Source organism: Pangasianodon hypophthalmus, chromosome 3 (genome assembly GCF_027358585.1).
Source record: "Pangasianodon hypophthalmus isolate fPanHyp1 chromosome 3, fPanHyp1.pri, whole genome shotgun sequence".
NCBI classification, from domain to species: Eukaryota; Metazoa; Chordata; class Actinopteri; order Siluriformes; family Pangasiidae; genus Pangasianodon; species Pangasianodon hypophthalmus.
The window spans coordinates 21,004,450-21,020,716 of record NC_069712.1 but is presented as its reverse complement, the minus strand read 5'-3'; the positions used below and the strand labels follow the sequence as shown (position 1 = coordinate 21,020,716).

At 38.0% G+C, this 16,267-nt stretch overlaps 1 protein-coding gene across 2 annotated transcripts in view; it reads right to left on the bottom strand.

Moving 5' to 3' along the window:
* Positions 1-14,854, bottom strand: part of akt3a (v-akt murine thymoma viral oncogene homolog 3a) — a 96,781-nt gene extending 81,927 nt beyond the window's left edge. Inside the window, exon 1 of one of the 2 annotated variants that reach the window (XM_026942277.3) lies at positions 14,685-14,854. The gene's annotated coding sequence lies outside the window, so the exon portion shown is untranslated. The remainder of the gene's footprint in view (positions 1-14,684) is intronic. The other variant, XM_034302773.2, reaches the window with a different exon arrangement.
* Positions 14,855-16,267: the final 1,413 nt, after the last annotated feature.

Sequence of the window (16,267 nt, the reverse complement as noted above, 5' to 3'; positions counted from 1 at the left end):
TGTCAGTGTTTTACATGGTCAACATAAAACAATTCACTTTATGAACAGCAAAAGAAGTTTGCCAAACAGCAAAGTCTATTCAGACAGTAGGGCAATTTTTTCAAAATCTTTACCGACTCTTTGCATTGCGATTTCCAAGTAACCAAATCTGATCTGTCTGTTCAGACTGTAGTCACTGTTGATTGGGAATACGTGTTGGTTGTCCTGGTAATGGCACCGGCGTGCGTCCAAGTAGTATGTGGAACATGTTGGGAACACTGGATCTTTTAAACATTTGAATATGATAGATATGAAAATGCAGACAGACCACCTGTGAATCATGTTTTACATAGCAGCAAAGTCCAGAACAGACAACACCAACAACAACTAAAGAGGGTACAGCTTTCACCACAGACACTACAGTTACACAAGATTTGTCCCCTGACCTTCCTTCAAGCTGGTTTTGTTCTTGTCACAAATAGCTGACACTGAGAAGCATGTCCCCAAAAACAATTTCAAGCAAACTGGATATCACCTACTAATGCGGCTTGAATCTGTTTCAGACTATAGAGGAACTTTCCTGCTCAAATCAGATAGGCCAAAACATGCGATTTGAGCTGCCGGTCTGAACATACACTGTAAAGAATTTCTGCAATAAAATACTGTGTTCAAACCAATATCATACTTTACACATATCTAAAAGTTTGATATAGTAGAATATGAGATATTCTGGGAAATATTCACAGCACTGTATCAAAAGACCTTACTATATAAACACTGTAACACTGCTGCAACTGTACTGTAGTAACACACTGAACATACAGTATTATTACCGTCACTGTAACATTAGGTTTCAAAAACTTGTACCTCAAACAGCAAAGGAACCTCGTCGGGGTAATCTTTCCATTTTTCATTTCTTCAAGTTTAAAAAAAAAAAGCACAACTTCAATTATTTTAAGTGCGACAAGTGCAAACTAGCTAATGCTAGGTAATGTTAGCCTAGGTAGCTAATGCTTGCTAGTTAGCATGATATTTTAAACAGCTAACCGAAGCTGATTCGGTCACTGCTGTTCACATTTTAGCAAGTTAATTTTATCTAATTTATATCTTAAACTTGTTCTTAGGTTAATTGAAATGAGAGAATGAGAGATTTCAACAGTATAACTAAAATTGTAGCGGTGGTTTTTACAGCTACCAAAAAAAAAAAAAAAAAAACAGTGCAACTCTATCATTACTGTAAACAAACGTTAGTAAAAATGCTGTAGATATTAATTACACTAACAACACTATGCCACCTCTAGCTGTTGCCATCAAGGTACTGTAAATATACAAGGTCAGTTTTACAGTGTAGCCTGACTGTCTGTTATGGGTTATTCATTTTGCAGAGACATTATGCTTTCAACTCCAATCAAGCATATAAACTATAAACTTAGTAGGCAACCATGCAAAAGAGCAACTGTAATGAAAACAGATGAGTAAGTAACTAAGGAGTCTACTGAATCAACAGTATGGAACCGTAGGAACTCCAGAAATCCAGAAATCTGCGACATTCATAACACACAAGAGAAGACAATACGTTTGTCTCTAACTCAGAAGAAACTAATTTCTTCAGTTATTTCATGTAATAATTTAATTGTGCAGTTTGCCTCTTTCGAGATGCAGAGTTAAATTTAGCACAGGACTTTAAGCATGAGTGCCTGTAGTGTTTTTATAGTTAGGCGTTTTAAAAAAAAATAATAATAATTCAGTCAAATCAGTCTACTGAAACTTTATTTTCCATATATTTGTGACCTTTCCAATGCATTACGACTGCATTCTTTTCATTTTGTGTGTGTGTGTGTGTGTGTGTGAGAAGAGATTCTGGCTTGTGACTGACTAAGGCTATAATACACTGTGAACCAGAAAAATAAATACATACATACATACATACATACATACATAAATAAATAAATAAACGGAAAGTGCTAGGTTATCAATGAGGAAAACTATAAAGCATCTTCTTTTCAGTAGCGTCATTTGCTATAAGTAAAAGGCAGTTGTTGTTTTTTTTTTTACTAGACTCCAAAGACAACATTAAACAATAGAAATCTGCGACTCATTATAGATAGATTTTTAATTATATTTGCTCTGCACTTTAATGGAGTCGTTACTAAGGTGAATGTGAAAGCAGCCATTCCGAATTCAGCTGCCGTGCTGCATAAACCCGAGCAAGGACACCATCTGGAGAACTCTGACTGTGGTGAAAAGCTCAGTGAAAAGCTTCTCAAGTGCTGTCAGAGCTGTTTGAGCTGCATATAGCTATAACTTTAATCTGCTAGTAATGTGATATAGACCCTCATGAGGACCAAATCAGCATTAATGACCTCCATGTTCTCTGATTTGTAGCAGGAAGCATGTATGAGGTCAGTTTAAACTCTATGAAGCATCAGGGCTGCTGTCAGGACCTGACTGGAATGTAAATGTTGTTTTTAACTACTGTCATTTCTCAGGCTGACAAAAATGGAATGGTGAACTAAAACTGTATTAGGTTCAGTCACACATCATCAAAGGAGCCTTTAGTTATTTCTAAAAAGACAGGTTTTACTTTTTTCCCCCCAACCCTGTGTAGCTGTAATCCAAATATGTTGCCCTCACTACTGATACCATATTAAAGGGACACTCCAGTGTACTTCAACCTAATTTCTATTTAACGCATCTGTAACACGTGTGCAATTACCCCAGACAATCATTTTGACATTTTCCCCATTAACTTATAATGGATGGCTATGCTGAGGCTGGACAGCCCTTGGGATAAACATGTACTTGTAAAGCGCTTTCATGACTTGTTCAGAAGTATTTGTGCTACTGATTAGAAGGTCTTGAGTTGAAGCCCTAGTATCACCAAGATGTCACTGTTGGGCCCTAATCCTTTCTGATCCATGGGCACTGTATCATGTTTGACTCTGTGCACTGACCCTAGGATAAGCTCTGTTTAATCTGTCATTTGGAGGACTATGTTCAGTGGGACTAAGTTCTGTGTTGGCAATATACACTATATGTTGCCAAATGTTTATGGAAACCTGACCATCACACTCATATGTTGTTCTTCCCCAAACTGTTGCCACAAAGTTGGAAGCACAAAATTGTCTAGAATGTTTTTATATGCTGTAGACTTACAATTTCCCTTTCTTGAACTAAGGGGCCCAAACCAGTTCCAGCATGACAATGCCCCTGTGCACAAAGTGAGCTCCATGAAGACATGGCTTGCCAAGGTTGGAGTGGAAGAACTCGAGTGTCCTGCACAGAGCCCTGACCTCAACCCCACTGAACACCTTTGAGATGAACTGGAATGCAGACTGCATCCCAGACCTCCTCACCCTACATCAGTGCCTGACCTCATTAATGCTCTTGTGGCTGAATGAACACAAATCCCCACAGCCACTAGTGGAAAGCGTTCCCAGATGAGTGGAAGTTATTATAATAGCAAAGAAGGACTAAATCTGGAACTGGATGTCTAAAAAGCACAACTTTTGGCCATTTAGTGTACTTAACAGAGCTCAAATGAACAACTGTGAAGAACAAAAAGTGTCATCACAGAACTAGGAAAAAACATGGAATCTTCAAAACAGAAAATTGATAATGGAAAGTAACAACCAACACATGCATGTTATTACATAATCAGCGTATGAACAAACACTGATGTTTAACAATGAAACCTTTTATACCAGAGAGCTAAAGAATTCTCGAACCTAACTGGTCAGAAGGTGATGATTAAAGGTGATGATTAGCTCTGACAAGAGTGCCGGCTGTAATTCAAATCACAGGTTTATATTAATGCACTCATTCTAATATGTTATGATCTCATCACAGTTGTATGGCGGACACTCAATGTAATTTGGGCCTAACAGTAAACAGACAAAAGTGCATTTAAGAAAAAAAAAAATCATATAATCGTCCATATAGTGAAGCTTTTTTAAGGAGGTTTATTTAACGTTTATGTTAGCAATCTTGAGTGTCAGTGCTTTGTAACAGTCAGTAAGCTTTCCGCCATGGCAAAGGACTTTGTGCTTTCCGGTTCCTGGTATCCTAAGCTACGTTTTTTGTTTTGTTTTGTTTTTCATATTGGACTTCAAGACAGAGGAAAAAAAGAGAGGCTGGTGAAGGAATGACCGTGTATAGCTGCTCTAACCTAAGTGATACCAGAAACTAACTTGTCTTATGGACATTCCACACAATTAAACATAATTATAAATGGTTAACTTTGGGATGGTAACAGCAACTCTGCTGTGCTTCTGGCTCTATCAGACCACCCAGTCATTGATCATTTTCCTATTACAGCATGCCCCATCATGTTCTATTCCTTACTTAACTAGCCAGAGCACTGAATGAATAAATAAATGTATGCCTAATAAAGTATTTGTGAAAGTGTGAGTGCATCTCCATCTAGCTGCAGGAAGTTTTTTAAAGCGAATAATAGGTACTTATATTAGCACAGATAAAAAAGGTGTGAGCTGAAGATATGAGCTCGGACATACCAAGGACCTCCATAGAGGCTGTTCAACATATTACAATCCCAGAGGATGCATATCTACGCTCCCTGAAAGCTCATTCACTGTCAAGGTTATCAACTGTATATATTTGTCATTCAAATACTTTACACAAGCTTGAGTTGTGCAAGCACAACGTATGTAGAGTTATTGTAACTAGTGCCTCTTATAGCGGGAGACAGCTGTGACTCACCCTGATGCATTACCTTCGTCTGTATGGCAAAGTGGTGAAAGAAATATGTCGTGCTGTTCCATTCCTCCTCCTCAACACCCGCATCTCTCCTTCTCTCTCCCTCATGGCAGCAACCCAAAGCATTCAGCCATTTCTCCTGCACCCTCTGAATGCCAGCAAGCTCACTTCTACTGCCACAGACATGCCGATGTAAACTTGGATCCTGCAGCTTCTTTCCCCTAACTTCTTTTCTTATACAGAATTTTGTGCTTGAATACTGAACGTTTGATAGAATATTAGTGTAGAGCTAAAGAGATCACCGTTGCAGCATCAGCCCCTACAAAATATGCACTGCCCAGACTATAAATTATGGATAATATGATAGATAAGATGAGCTTGTGTGTTCTTACCTAGTTAATAAACTTCATGACATGTTAGCAAGTCAGCTGTCTTCATGAACGTTTCTAATGGTGTCCAAATACAAGCTAGATAACCATCTAGATATCGAAGGCTGTGTGGTGACTGTAGCTCAAACTTTTGCTATTTGATCAGTAGTTAGCATGATTGAGAGGCCAACACTAACTTCCTTTCTAGCTTGTTAGGTGTTCTGATAGTTACTTAAAGCTACAGTGCAGAATGGTGCAAAAAAAAAAAAAAAAAAAAAAAAAAAAAAAAAAAAAAAAAAAACATCCAGTGAGCAGCAGCTCTGTAGGCGGAGGAGAGAGAGGTCAGAGGAGAAAGACCAGTGGGTTCAATGGGTTGGAGCTGAAAGAAGTCTACACTAAAGCCGTCTTGACATTGTACGATGTTCGACCCGATTTTGCTGCCATAGGCAAAAATCGCACATTGTAAATAATAATCTTTGGTTACGAGTTGAGATCGGTGGTCTTAGACTGGAAGACCATATATAATGTGACGTGCTTACCGCCGGCTGATTTAGTGTCACTGTGACCAAAGACGAAAGTTCAGGCAGTGTCAGAAAAATTTGATTAAAATCTGACCGCTGCTGTGACACCCGTCTAAAAACAACATAAACAAAACATTTGGGATTTAAATGAAGTGCCATTTGTTGAATTGTGACAGCGGAGAGAATCACATTTATATCACGACAGGACAAAAAGGAATGCCGCATTAAAGAAACAGGGGATGAATCATAGCTTCCAGCTAATTAGCATGGAAACACTGTGTTCATCAAGTTTATTTACTATTTTGACAAAGTGAAACTATTTTATGCTTTCCAGTTGAAGACCAAGTTACAAACCTGTGCTGCATCGCTGCACACCCAATATGGCAGAATGTAATCATTTTCATTAAGGTCTAGGACCTTCCCTAGTATAATCTGCCATGAAGAACACATTATCACACAGTCTGTTATAGAATTCTTATTAAGATCGTCTTGTACAGTGTGACAAGTAATACAGTAATCAGGAAAAACCACTAGAAGTGCACAGTGTAAACCCGAATTGACTCAAATAACCAGTCTTTACAACCATGGTGAGCAGAAAAGTATAACAAGCTCATCTCGGAAAGCATTAAACAAGCTGAACTTTGAGACAGATGGGGTACAACAGCAGAACAACACATCAGGTTCCACTCCTGTTAACCAAGCACAAGAATCTGAGTGGGAACTAGCGCACTGAAACTGGGCTGTTGAAGATCAGAAAAACATCACCTGGTCTTTTTCCGATCTGTCCAGTTTCAGTTCCTATGAAAGCGGTCTGTGAGTTTATATTTATACAATTTTATGTTCACTGTCTTTTTCGAAATTATGTTCTACACTCTTTATGTACTATATGTTTTTTTTTTTAACATCAATTGTAATTGTTTACATTTTTTCAATATTTAAACGTGAAAGCACTAAAATTGGGTTGAAATTACAAAGCTAATAAGCTAAAGAAGGCTAAGGTCAACACAGCAGCTTCAGCATGTTGGTGTAATTCCTGATCCCGGGTGGGAGGAGTTCAGATCCACAGCGTATCAAACCCTGAGTATAACCCAATCCTGAGCAATAAATCTAGCAGCACTAATACTGTCTCTCTGAGTTCATGCAAACGCCAGCAAACTACAAGCATATGCAGCTTACAGCTTTCTTAAACAGAACTGAGGGTGAGAACACCTAAGAATAATGAAATTGCTAACAGCATGGCCGTCTGTAATTTTGGTTTCTTATAAGATGCACTGTAAACTCTAGGGATCTGCAGCTTTGAATCTAAGAGGAAAGATAATCCTAATGGTTCTTCATATTCGTAACGATAAAGCAAGTATAGTTTTTGACTTAAATTTGGAATGATAAACCTTCCCTAGCATGAGGCATTCTGAAATATTTTCCAATTTTTCCATTATTACAGCTGAAATAAACAATACACAACTCCCTGTATCACTTAAAAAGAAAAGTGACTATACCGTTTTGAGCAGCTTGGGTCAAAATCATTATGAGCTACATGGTACGTCAGTACTTGGCCAATATACAGTACTGTGCAAAAGTCTTAGGCACCCTATTTTTTAGTACAAACTTTGTTATAGGTTTTTACTTTATGACTTCTACATTATTGATTTAGTACAAAAACATTTCCAAACATTAGTTTTCCAGCACAAAATTAAATGTTACAGAAAAATGTTTGTATGTCAGTAAAGAAAGCAGCAGTTTACATAAGAGACACTTTTCAGACAAAAAAACATAATGAAGGCTGCTGGGTTTTGCTGCAAAAATAAGAAGCAAGTGTGACAGTCAAAGTCTCCAGAAGAACTGTGGCTGCTTCTGCAAGATGCTCAGTAACACTTACAGCTCATTTCCTTATAGAACTGCACTAATTGTACCTGAGATTACTATTTTTTTTTTTTTAAAGTGAAGGACCGTCACACCAAATACTGACTTTGTGTCATTTATTACTGTTTACTGCTCTTCATAGTTTTTTTTAAATGTAAAAACATTTAATTTCATTATTTCTGAAGGCAACTTTGCTCTACAGCATTTCTTTGCATGTGCCTAAGACTTTTGCACAGTACTTTATATTCATAATTCATTCAAAAAAAATAACTTTGAGGAAATGTGGGCGACATGAAATGGAAAAAAAATATCAAAACGATTCTGCAGAACAGAGGATCATTCATCAATAATGCTTCCAGGAGGAAGAGACCAGTAGAAGTCTTAGTTCTGAAACACAGGCCAGTTTTGGAATAAGCATAAGGCACTTGGGCACAACAGGGACACTGCTACAAAGCAGGTTTCAGCAGAAACCGGAGCACAGAACACCAAGTGAGCCTCCTAAAGCAGGTTAGGATTTCAGTATAAGTTTAAACATACTGTATATGTAGACACAAATACTAGTGAGTTTCTGTGAGTATAACGATTATGGGATTGTGACTTTCAACCACCAGATTAGATACTTATATACAGAATGTGCTGTGTTAAATAAGCTTTTTATTCTACAGTGGTTCTTATTTTACTCAGATACTAGGGCTGCGCGATATTGAAGAAAACTGCGATATGCGATAACTTCTTAAATAATACGATATGCGATATGAGGTATGATAATGCTATAAGTGTGTTAAATCAATTTAAATTATATTTATAAACTGAAAATGACATAACCAACATAGGTTTGTTCTTTTGAGGAAAAGAATGCATTCTCTGCTACCTGCGCTGCCCTAAAACTTTGACTTTTAGTAACTTTTTGAAGTATTAAAATCATTCAGTTTTCGCAAGCCCTTGCGATATGCGTATCGCGATATTTCAATCATTTCAATATATTGTGCCGCCCTATCAGATACTATGAAAAGCCATGTGATTAACCATGTGGCTGCCCATGTTAACCTGTAATATGTGATCTATAAGTGTAACTATACACTGTTTTTTGGGGGGGACTCGTTCATTACATTGCTGTATTATTTTTATTTAGAGGGAATTTATGTGGCAGAAAATATACAGAATACACATAACATTTTCAACACAAGTTTCCACCTTTAAAGGATGCATTTTTCAGTGTGTTTAAACTGCTATCAGGATTCTTTAGGCATCCAAACATTAAAAAGCAACTGATCAACTTCTTTTAAAGCCTGTAGGGATATTGGAGCTCTGAGTATACTGATCTGACAGCAACATCCTCACAGTAACCCAGATGACTCTCTGCCTCTGTTGCAAAAACGTGAGTCATGGTGGCATGCTTTAAGGCAAGTTACATCACACTGAAATGAACAGTTACCACCAAACATGTGACTGTCTGTAACCTTTAGTAACTCCTGGCACCGATGATGGGTTATTTATTTATTTGTCCTTTAACTGAGCAGGGTGGATACTCGGAGGTTTCCATTTCTCTTCTCGCATCAAACCAGCATCGAATTACTTAGCAAAAAAAAAAAAAAAAAAAAAACACAGTTCTCTTGTAACTGCCGTTCCGTCATGTTTTTTAATCACATCCATCCGAGTAATACGAGACAGCTTTAAAATCAGATTTTACCCACATATCCGCCAGGCATCGGAACAGCAAATTATCACGTCTAACCAGATCTGTTCATTTCTGTCATGAACCATCTTCATAGGTAGGCACAAGAAGTTCTTCATAGCCATTCAAGAATACACAAAATCAGGTAGAGAGGGAAAAAAAAGCATGGTTCTCAAAGTGGCATCTATGAAATGTAGAATATACTGAAATATTATGCTCATTATTTAAATTTGTACAATAATATTTCAGATTTTTATTGGAGCTTTTTATTCCTTAACACATCAGGTCCAAGTGGACATTCGTAGGCTACTTGATTTTTTGAAGTTCTAGAGGTTTAGATTAAACTCATAAATTCAATTTATCTGATCAGTCAAACTATCAGAACTCAATACCAAATATAACTTTGCTAATGATCGGTTTCTACCACTGTCTCAATTTTTTTTTTCCATCACAGACCTCCACCCCCACAGAACCCCTGCATTAGCCTATTCTATACAAATGTCAAGAAAATCTGTCAGCTTCAGCATACATCAAGTATACTGACATTCAAGAAAAATTACAACTTTCTTTAGGTTTATAGCAAATAAATATTTAGTGTCTTGCCAAAACTAGGCCAGTGTGCCGGGTTTGTTGGTGTTACAGTATGTTAGAAGGCCTACTACATGGAGAAGTGACAGCCAACAACCATCACAGGAAGTGAAAAACTCATTGCAGTCAGCCAAGTTTAAGGCCGAGTAGAAACCAGTGTGTGATTATCATTACACACTGAACGGACAAACAAACTGAGTGAAACTGCAAGAACACATATAGAGCAGAGAGAGGAGAATGCTGCTCATGAAACAATTATTTTCATTATTTTGCGCTATTACACGCACTAATGACATGAAACATGAAAGACACTAAATGCTACATACTTCAACATAGCTTTTTTATGTAATAAAAAATAAAACACAATAATGTTTATCCAGGCTTACACTTAATTTCTATATGCATGTCTGCTGTTAAAATGGCAGGTTTTTGCGAAGTAAAAAAATGAAAGTAAGATAAAATCATGTCAAAACTTTTTCCACCCTCAATGTGAAATTATATAATGTATAAAATGAAGTGAAAAACATTTTTATAGAAAACATTTTTAAAAAGTTACAATACTTTTTGCATAAGTGTGCACACCCTCTTACAACTGGGGATGTGACTGTGCTCAGAATGAACCAATCACATTCAATCTCATGTTCCAAAGTAATTATCACACAGCTGTCATAAATGAAATTATTCAAATTAAAGGCCCACTGTTTCTGTAGGATTTCTTGACATCTTCTTGGTTTCATCTGACTTCTGAAGCCATGGTCCACAAAGAGCTTAAAGCATGTACAGCATCTCACTGTCGAAACAAATCGATCAGGAGAGGGGTACAAAAATATTTCCAAAACAGTAAATGTACCATGGAACACCATGAAAGCCATCATCAACAAGTGGAGAAAATGGAGCACAATAGTGACATTACCAAAAACAGGACGTCCCTCCAAAATTTACAAAAGGACTAGACAAAACCAGGGAGGCTACCAGGAGACCTACAGCAACATTCAAGGAGCTGCAGGAATATCTGACAAGTAATAATTACTCTCTGCATGTGACAACAATCTCTCATATTCTTCACATGTCTGGGCTATGGGGTAGGGTGGCAAGACAGAAGCCCATTCTCACAAAAAACATCCAAGCTCAACATAATCGCCCCAAACCATGTGACAGAATGTGTTATGGTCTGATGCGACCAATTCCAATAGATATAAAAATTCCATCATTCCAAAAGGTATGTTTGGCACAAAAAAAAAAAAAAAATACCGGCATAAGAACATCATTTCCAAGGTGAAGCATGGTGGCGGAAGCATCGTGCTTTAGGGCTACTTTTCTTCAGCCAGAACTGGGGCTTTTATCAAGGTGGAGGGAATCATGAACAGCTACAAATACCAGTTGATTTTAGTGCAAAAGCTTCACATGTCTGCTGGTAAGCTGAAGATGAAAAAGAATTTCACCTTTCGGCATGACAGTGGCCCTAAGCGTACATCCAAATCAACAAAGGAATGGCTTAACCAAAAGAAGGTCAATGTTACTGAACGGCCGAGCCAGAGCCCAGACCTGAATCCAAATCTGTGGGGTGACCTGAAGCGGGCTGTGCTCAGGAGATGCCCTTACAATTTGATGGCTCTAGAATGTTTTTGCAAGAAAGCGTTAGAAAATATTGCCAAGTCAAGATGTGCCAGGCTGATAGACTCTTACCTAGAAAGATTAAATGCCGTGATAAAAATTAAAGCTGCTTCAACTAAGTATTAGTTTAGGGGTGTGCACACTTACGCAACTAGGTTATTGTAAGTTTTTTATTTTTCTTTTTTTCCCTAAAAAAAAGTTTTTGATTGTTTATACTTTAGTTGTATACTTTGCAATTTCACATTAAAGGTGGGAAATCATCTGACATGATTTATCTTAGTGTCATTGTTGTACTTCACAAAAACCTGCCATTTTAAAAGGGCTGTGTAGACTTTGTATATCCACTGCAAACTGTTTGTCGTTTATATGTTACTTGTTTAATATGCGTCATAAAAATGTGTGGCTTTTCACTGATTTCTTATATGCCATGCATGTTTACATCTTTATTTACTTTAATTTAGATTTTAATTCCGATCATTTTCTTGTGCAATCATGTTATTTCAGTATATAAGCTGATCTCTTTATCATCACAACACAATTCAGCAAGTTACATGTCAAGTCACGCCAAAATAGGAAGCGGTCTATGTCTAAGCCAACCGCTCTTTCTCTGCTTGACAATATTCATTTTCCTTGATTTGTTTGCCCTGAAATTCCATACATGCTGTTCAGTCATGTAAAGATCCGCCTCCTAAGTGATTCACTGTGCTCCATGTAGCTGAAGACACTTATAACAATGTGACAAAATTCACTTCGGTTTCAATCACGCCAAGCGTCTGTCTCGTCTCGCTACGGTAATGCAAAAAAAATCTGCAGCTCACTTACCAAACTGGAGATGAATGAATGATGAGTGAATGTGCAGCGCTCATTTACACTGTACCAGAAACCATGCTTGCAAACCAGAATGGAGGAAATGAAAAAGTTCTGAATGAACACTGCAGGATGTGGATGTCTGAGGTCTCGGAGGAGTTCCGCTCATCTGCCGCAGCTATATTTCAAACTCTCTCTCTCTCTCTCTCTCTCTCTCTCTCTCTCTATACTCAATTGAAATAAAAGCAGAACTATGTGTCTGTTTCGAAAGAAAGAAGTCATTTAATGTTTGCATTGTCACATTTGATTTGACATTTCAGAACACAGGCAAATAAATATCCAAAAGAGTTTCAGTAAATGATGTATTTACTCACAAGGCAAGCATTACACTACATTTCTCTATATTAAGCAACTAAATCAGTTCTTGTTTAAGAGAACATCCATGAGGTAGATCTTAAATTACAATTACTGCAAATTATTGACCTCCTAGCTCCAGGCAGTTCTACACTGAGCCCGATCTTGCAAAGGACATGGTGAAACATGGTGTTTATATCTGGAGCGGGACAGATCAATGCTCAATGCTCAATGCTCCAATGTTCTTCCTGTTGTACAGCAAAAAAACATCACGATACTTAAAGATATTATTTGTAGATATTTCTGCAATACACTGCTAACAAACTGCAAGCAAAACAGTTGTGTTGCATTTAAAAAAAAAAAACTATGTTGATATTTTTATTTAATGCCTACAAAAATAATTTGTAATACCAAAAATGAGTAAAACTAAAACATTCTGTTAAAACTTGAACATTTTACAGTTATAAACTTTACAGTCTTATGAGCTGCTTTCAATCAGTTATAAAAAGATATCACAATATCTCAGAAAAGTGTATTGGAGCATAATTTATCACAATATCACTATTATATCATCAGATGACCCAGCTCTATTTGTTGCCCAGAAACATAATTCATTCATCCATCTTTAGTAACCGCTGGTGGATCTGGAGCGTATGCGGATAATATGGGGCGCAAGGCGAGACAATTTACCCCAGATGGGACGCCGGTCCATCTCAGGGCACCGCTCACACACTCACACACACTCACACACACACACACTTATTCAGACTTAGAGGAAATCTAGCAGAGCCAATCCACCTACCTGCATGTTTTGTTTTTTTTTTTGGAGGTGGGAGAAAACCGCACAAACCCACACAAACACGGGGATCAGTTACTCATCACAGTTAGTAATACCGGATTATAAAAGGACTAACATCACTCAACGTCAGATATTCAGATATTCCGAAAAGTGCATCAGAAATATCAATGTAACTTCATCCGGAGCTAGTACATCTTCACTGTGCGGAGGTCAAAAGAGGTCAGAGCTACATCCATACACACAGCACTGTTTTGCTAGTATGCTTGTGTATTGTTTTTTGTAATCTCAAGATCTCTTTTAATGCTGTAGCAAAATTCATAGCACAGATATTGCCATGTTTACAGCCCTAATTCCAGGTAGTGTTCAGGGTGATAAGTGCAGCCTGAGCTCATTTCACAGCCTATATATAAACACACACACTATCATAAAGCAGCACAAGTGTCCATGCCGCCACAGTGCTGAAGGTGTTGCAGTAGCACTGGGGCTGTGTAGGAAAAGCTTTTACGACAAAATGGACAAAGGGCGTGTTTTGGTATTGTTCTTGTTGAACTTTAATTAAGCTGGGACTCGACGCCCGAGTAAGCACGGATATAAACACTGTCATGAATGAGCACCCTCACCAAAACAACTCCGGCACAGCTAGCCTAGCTTATCCACTATCCTCCCAAACACTGCCACTGCTTTATTTTATTACAAAAATATATATACATGTAACACGCTAAATTATATCTTCTGTACAAAAAAGGTTAGAAGGAGTCTGAAAGGTTTAAAAGGTTTAAAAAAAAAGTCGAAATGCTACCCTAGCCAAGAGCGTATGCTAATTGTTATTGTTGTCTCGGTAAGCTGTAACAACAGCAATGAACCCAAAGTGACATGTCAGTGGCTGAAATGTAGTGTTTTAAAGAGGATGGAGGCTTTATATTCTGCAAGAAGGATAAACATAAACATAAAAATAAACATAAACATATCCACACACGCTAGGCCAGAAGCAGACGACTGCACCTTGTGATCATCTTTCTGTGCTACTGACCAAAGCAGCATCACAGTGCTGCATCAGAGCCCTCCTCCATCCTCACTGTGTGTGTGTGTGTGTGTGTGTGTGTGAGCGGTGAAGGAGGCGGCTGCTTTCAACACACACTCTGACCATCATCACTATCAGCCTTATCTTTATCATCAGCAGCATATCATGAGCATCCGAGCATCAGGAACTGCTTGTCTCTTGCTATTTCTAATCAGCGACTGTTAATGCGTTTACCTGGCGCTAGGTTCTCTGTTTTGTTTTGGTTTTATTTTTTGTTTTTAAGCCTTGCTGACACGCTACAACGCAGCATGAACTACCCTAAAGGAAACGGAACAAAGCTTTCACTGCAGTCGAGCCGAACCAAATAATGGTAGCTACTGACCAAAGCAAAGCGCGATGCAGCCTCACCCCCCTGGCAGCCGTCGCCGAGCCTCCTCTCTTCTCACACCGCCGATAGAGTTGTTGACTTTCAGGAAGACGGGTGACGTCACGGCCAGCCTGGTCTCTACTCTGACCGTCTCATCCCGTCCACGCTAGGTCCAGCTGGCCCCGCCCCCCTTCTGCCTCCACCAAACTCTCGCGAGATTCTGCTCGCTGATAAGAGATGTGGATATGGCACCTCTGCTTGACGTTATCATTAATAACACCTGCTATTAAAGCGACTGTTTCCCTACCCCCAGGTTACTGGTGCAGGATTATCATTTGTTTTTAAATTATTCGCCTGTTCAGTAGGCTATAATTGTGGATTAATATTATCTGGAGAGTGTTTGATGGGATCTGCATTACCTAAGCATAGTATCTAATGGGCTCCTGACTAGGGCTGTGAATTACTCTTCTGCTTATTTTTCTCTCATTTGTTCATAGTTCAGTTTAAAATTACCTGTTTAAAATTTTTAATGAAATTGGAAAAACTAAAAAAATGAATGTGAACTCGGCTCATTTTCTCTACTGAAAATTGATTTAGAGTGTATCTGCTATATATATATATATATATATATATATATATATATATATATATATATATATGTATATATAGATAGATAGATAGATAGATAGACAGACAGATATAGCAAATCCATCCATTCTGTGTACCGCTTATCCCGCACAGGGTCACAGGGAACCTGGAGCCTATCCCAGGGGACTCGACGCACAAGGCGGGGGACATCACCCTGGACGGGGTGCGAAGCCATCGCAGGGCACAATCGCACACACACACACACTCACACACCCATTCACACACTACAGACAATTTAGAGATGCCAATCAGCCTACAATTCATGTCATTGCACTGGGGGAGGAAACCGGAGTACCCGGAGGAAACCCCCGAAACAGTGGCGCATATATATATATATATATATCGCACAGGTTAAATAAACCAAATAAGTGAATTCACTTTGTTTCTGTGTGTCTTTATTGCTTCCCAAAAACATAGATGTATTCAAGGTTGGTCATTTCAAATATTATTTGTATTACCAATCAACATAAACCGTGAACAGTACATGCTTTGCTAAGTAACAGAACACAATGGTTAATTAGGCCTACATATACCCTGTTAGCAGCCTGTTAAATAAGTAACTCGTGATTTTTACAAATGTAAGTGCACTTTTTTTCTTCAGCGATTTACAGTTTTTAGTACTAGTTCTATTATGTCAAAATCTGATAGCTACTTTTTCATTGTATGGCAATAATTCATCTCACTGACATTGTCCAGTCGCGTTTGTACCTTTATTTCCCTGTATCGGTGCTTATTTGTATGTTTAGACAGATATTAGCATGTTATCTGTTTTTCTGTGGTTGCATCTGCTCTGGTGATATTTAAATACAAAATGCATGTTTGTATGTGTGCTATCTCTGTATGTGCTTTCATTATGTTATGTAAGTTTTCTTATTCTCTTCCTGGTTGAACTTTCTTAATCTATTCCATGGATTTTCATTGATTTGTATTTTCTGGAGTTTCTTTGCTGT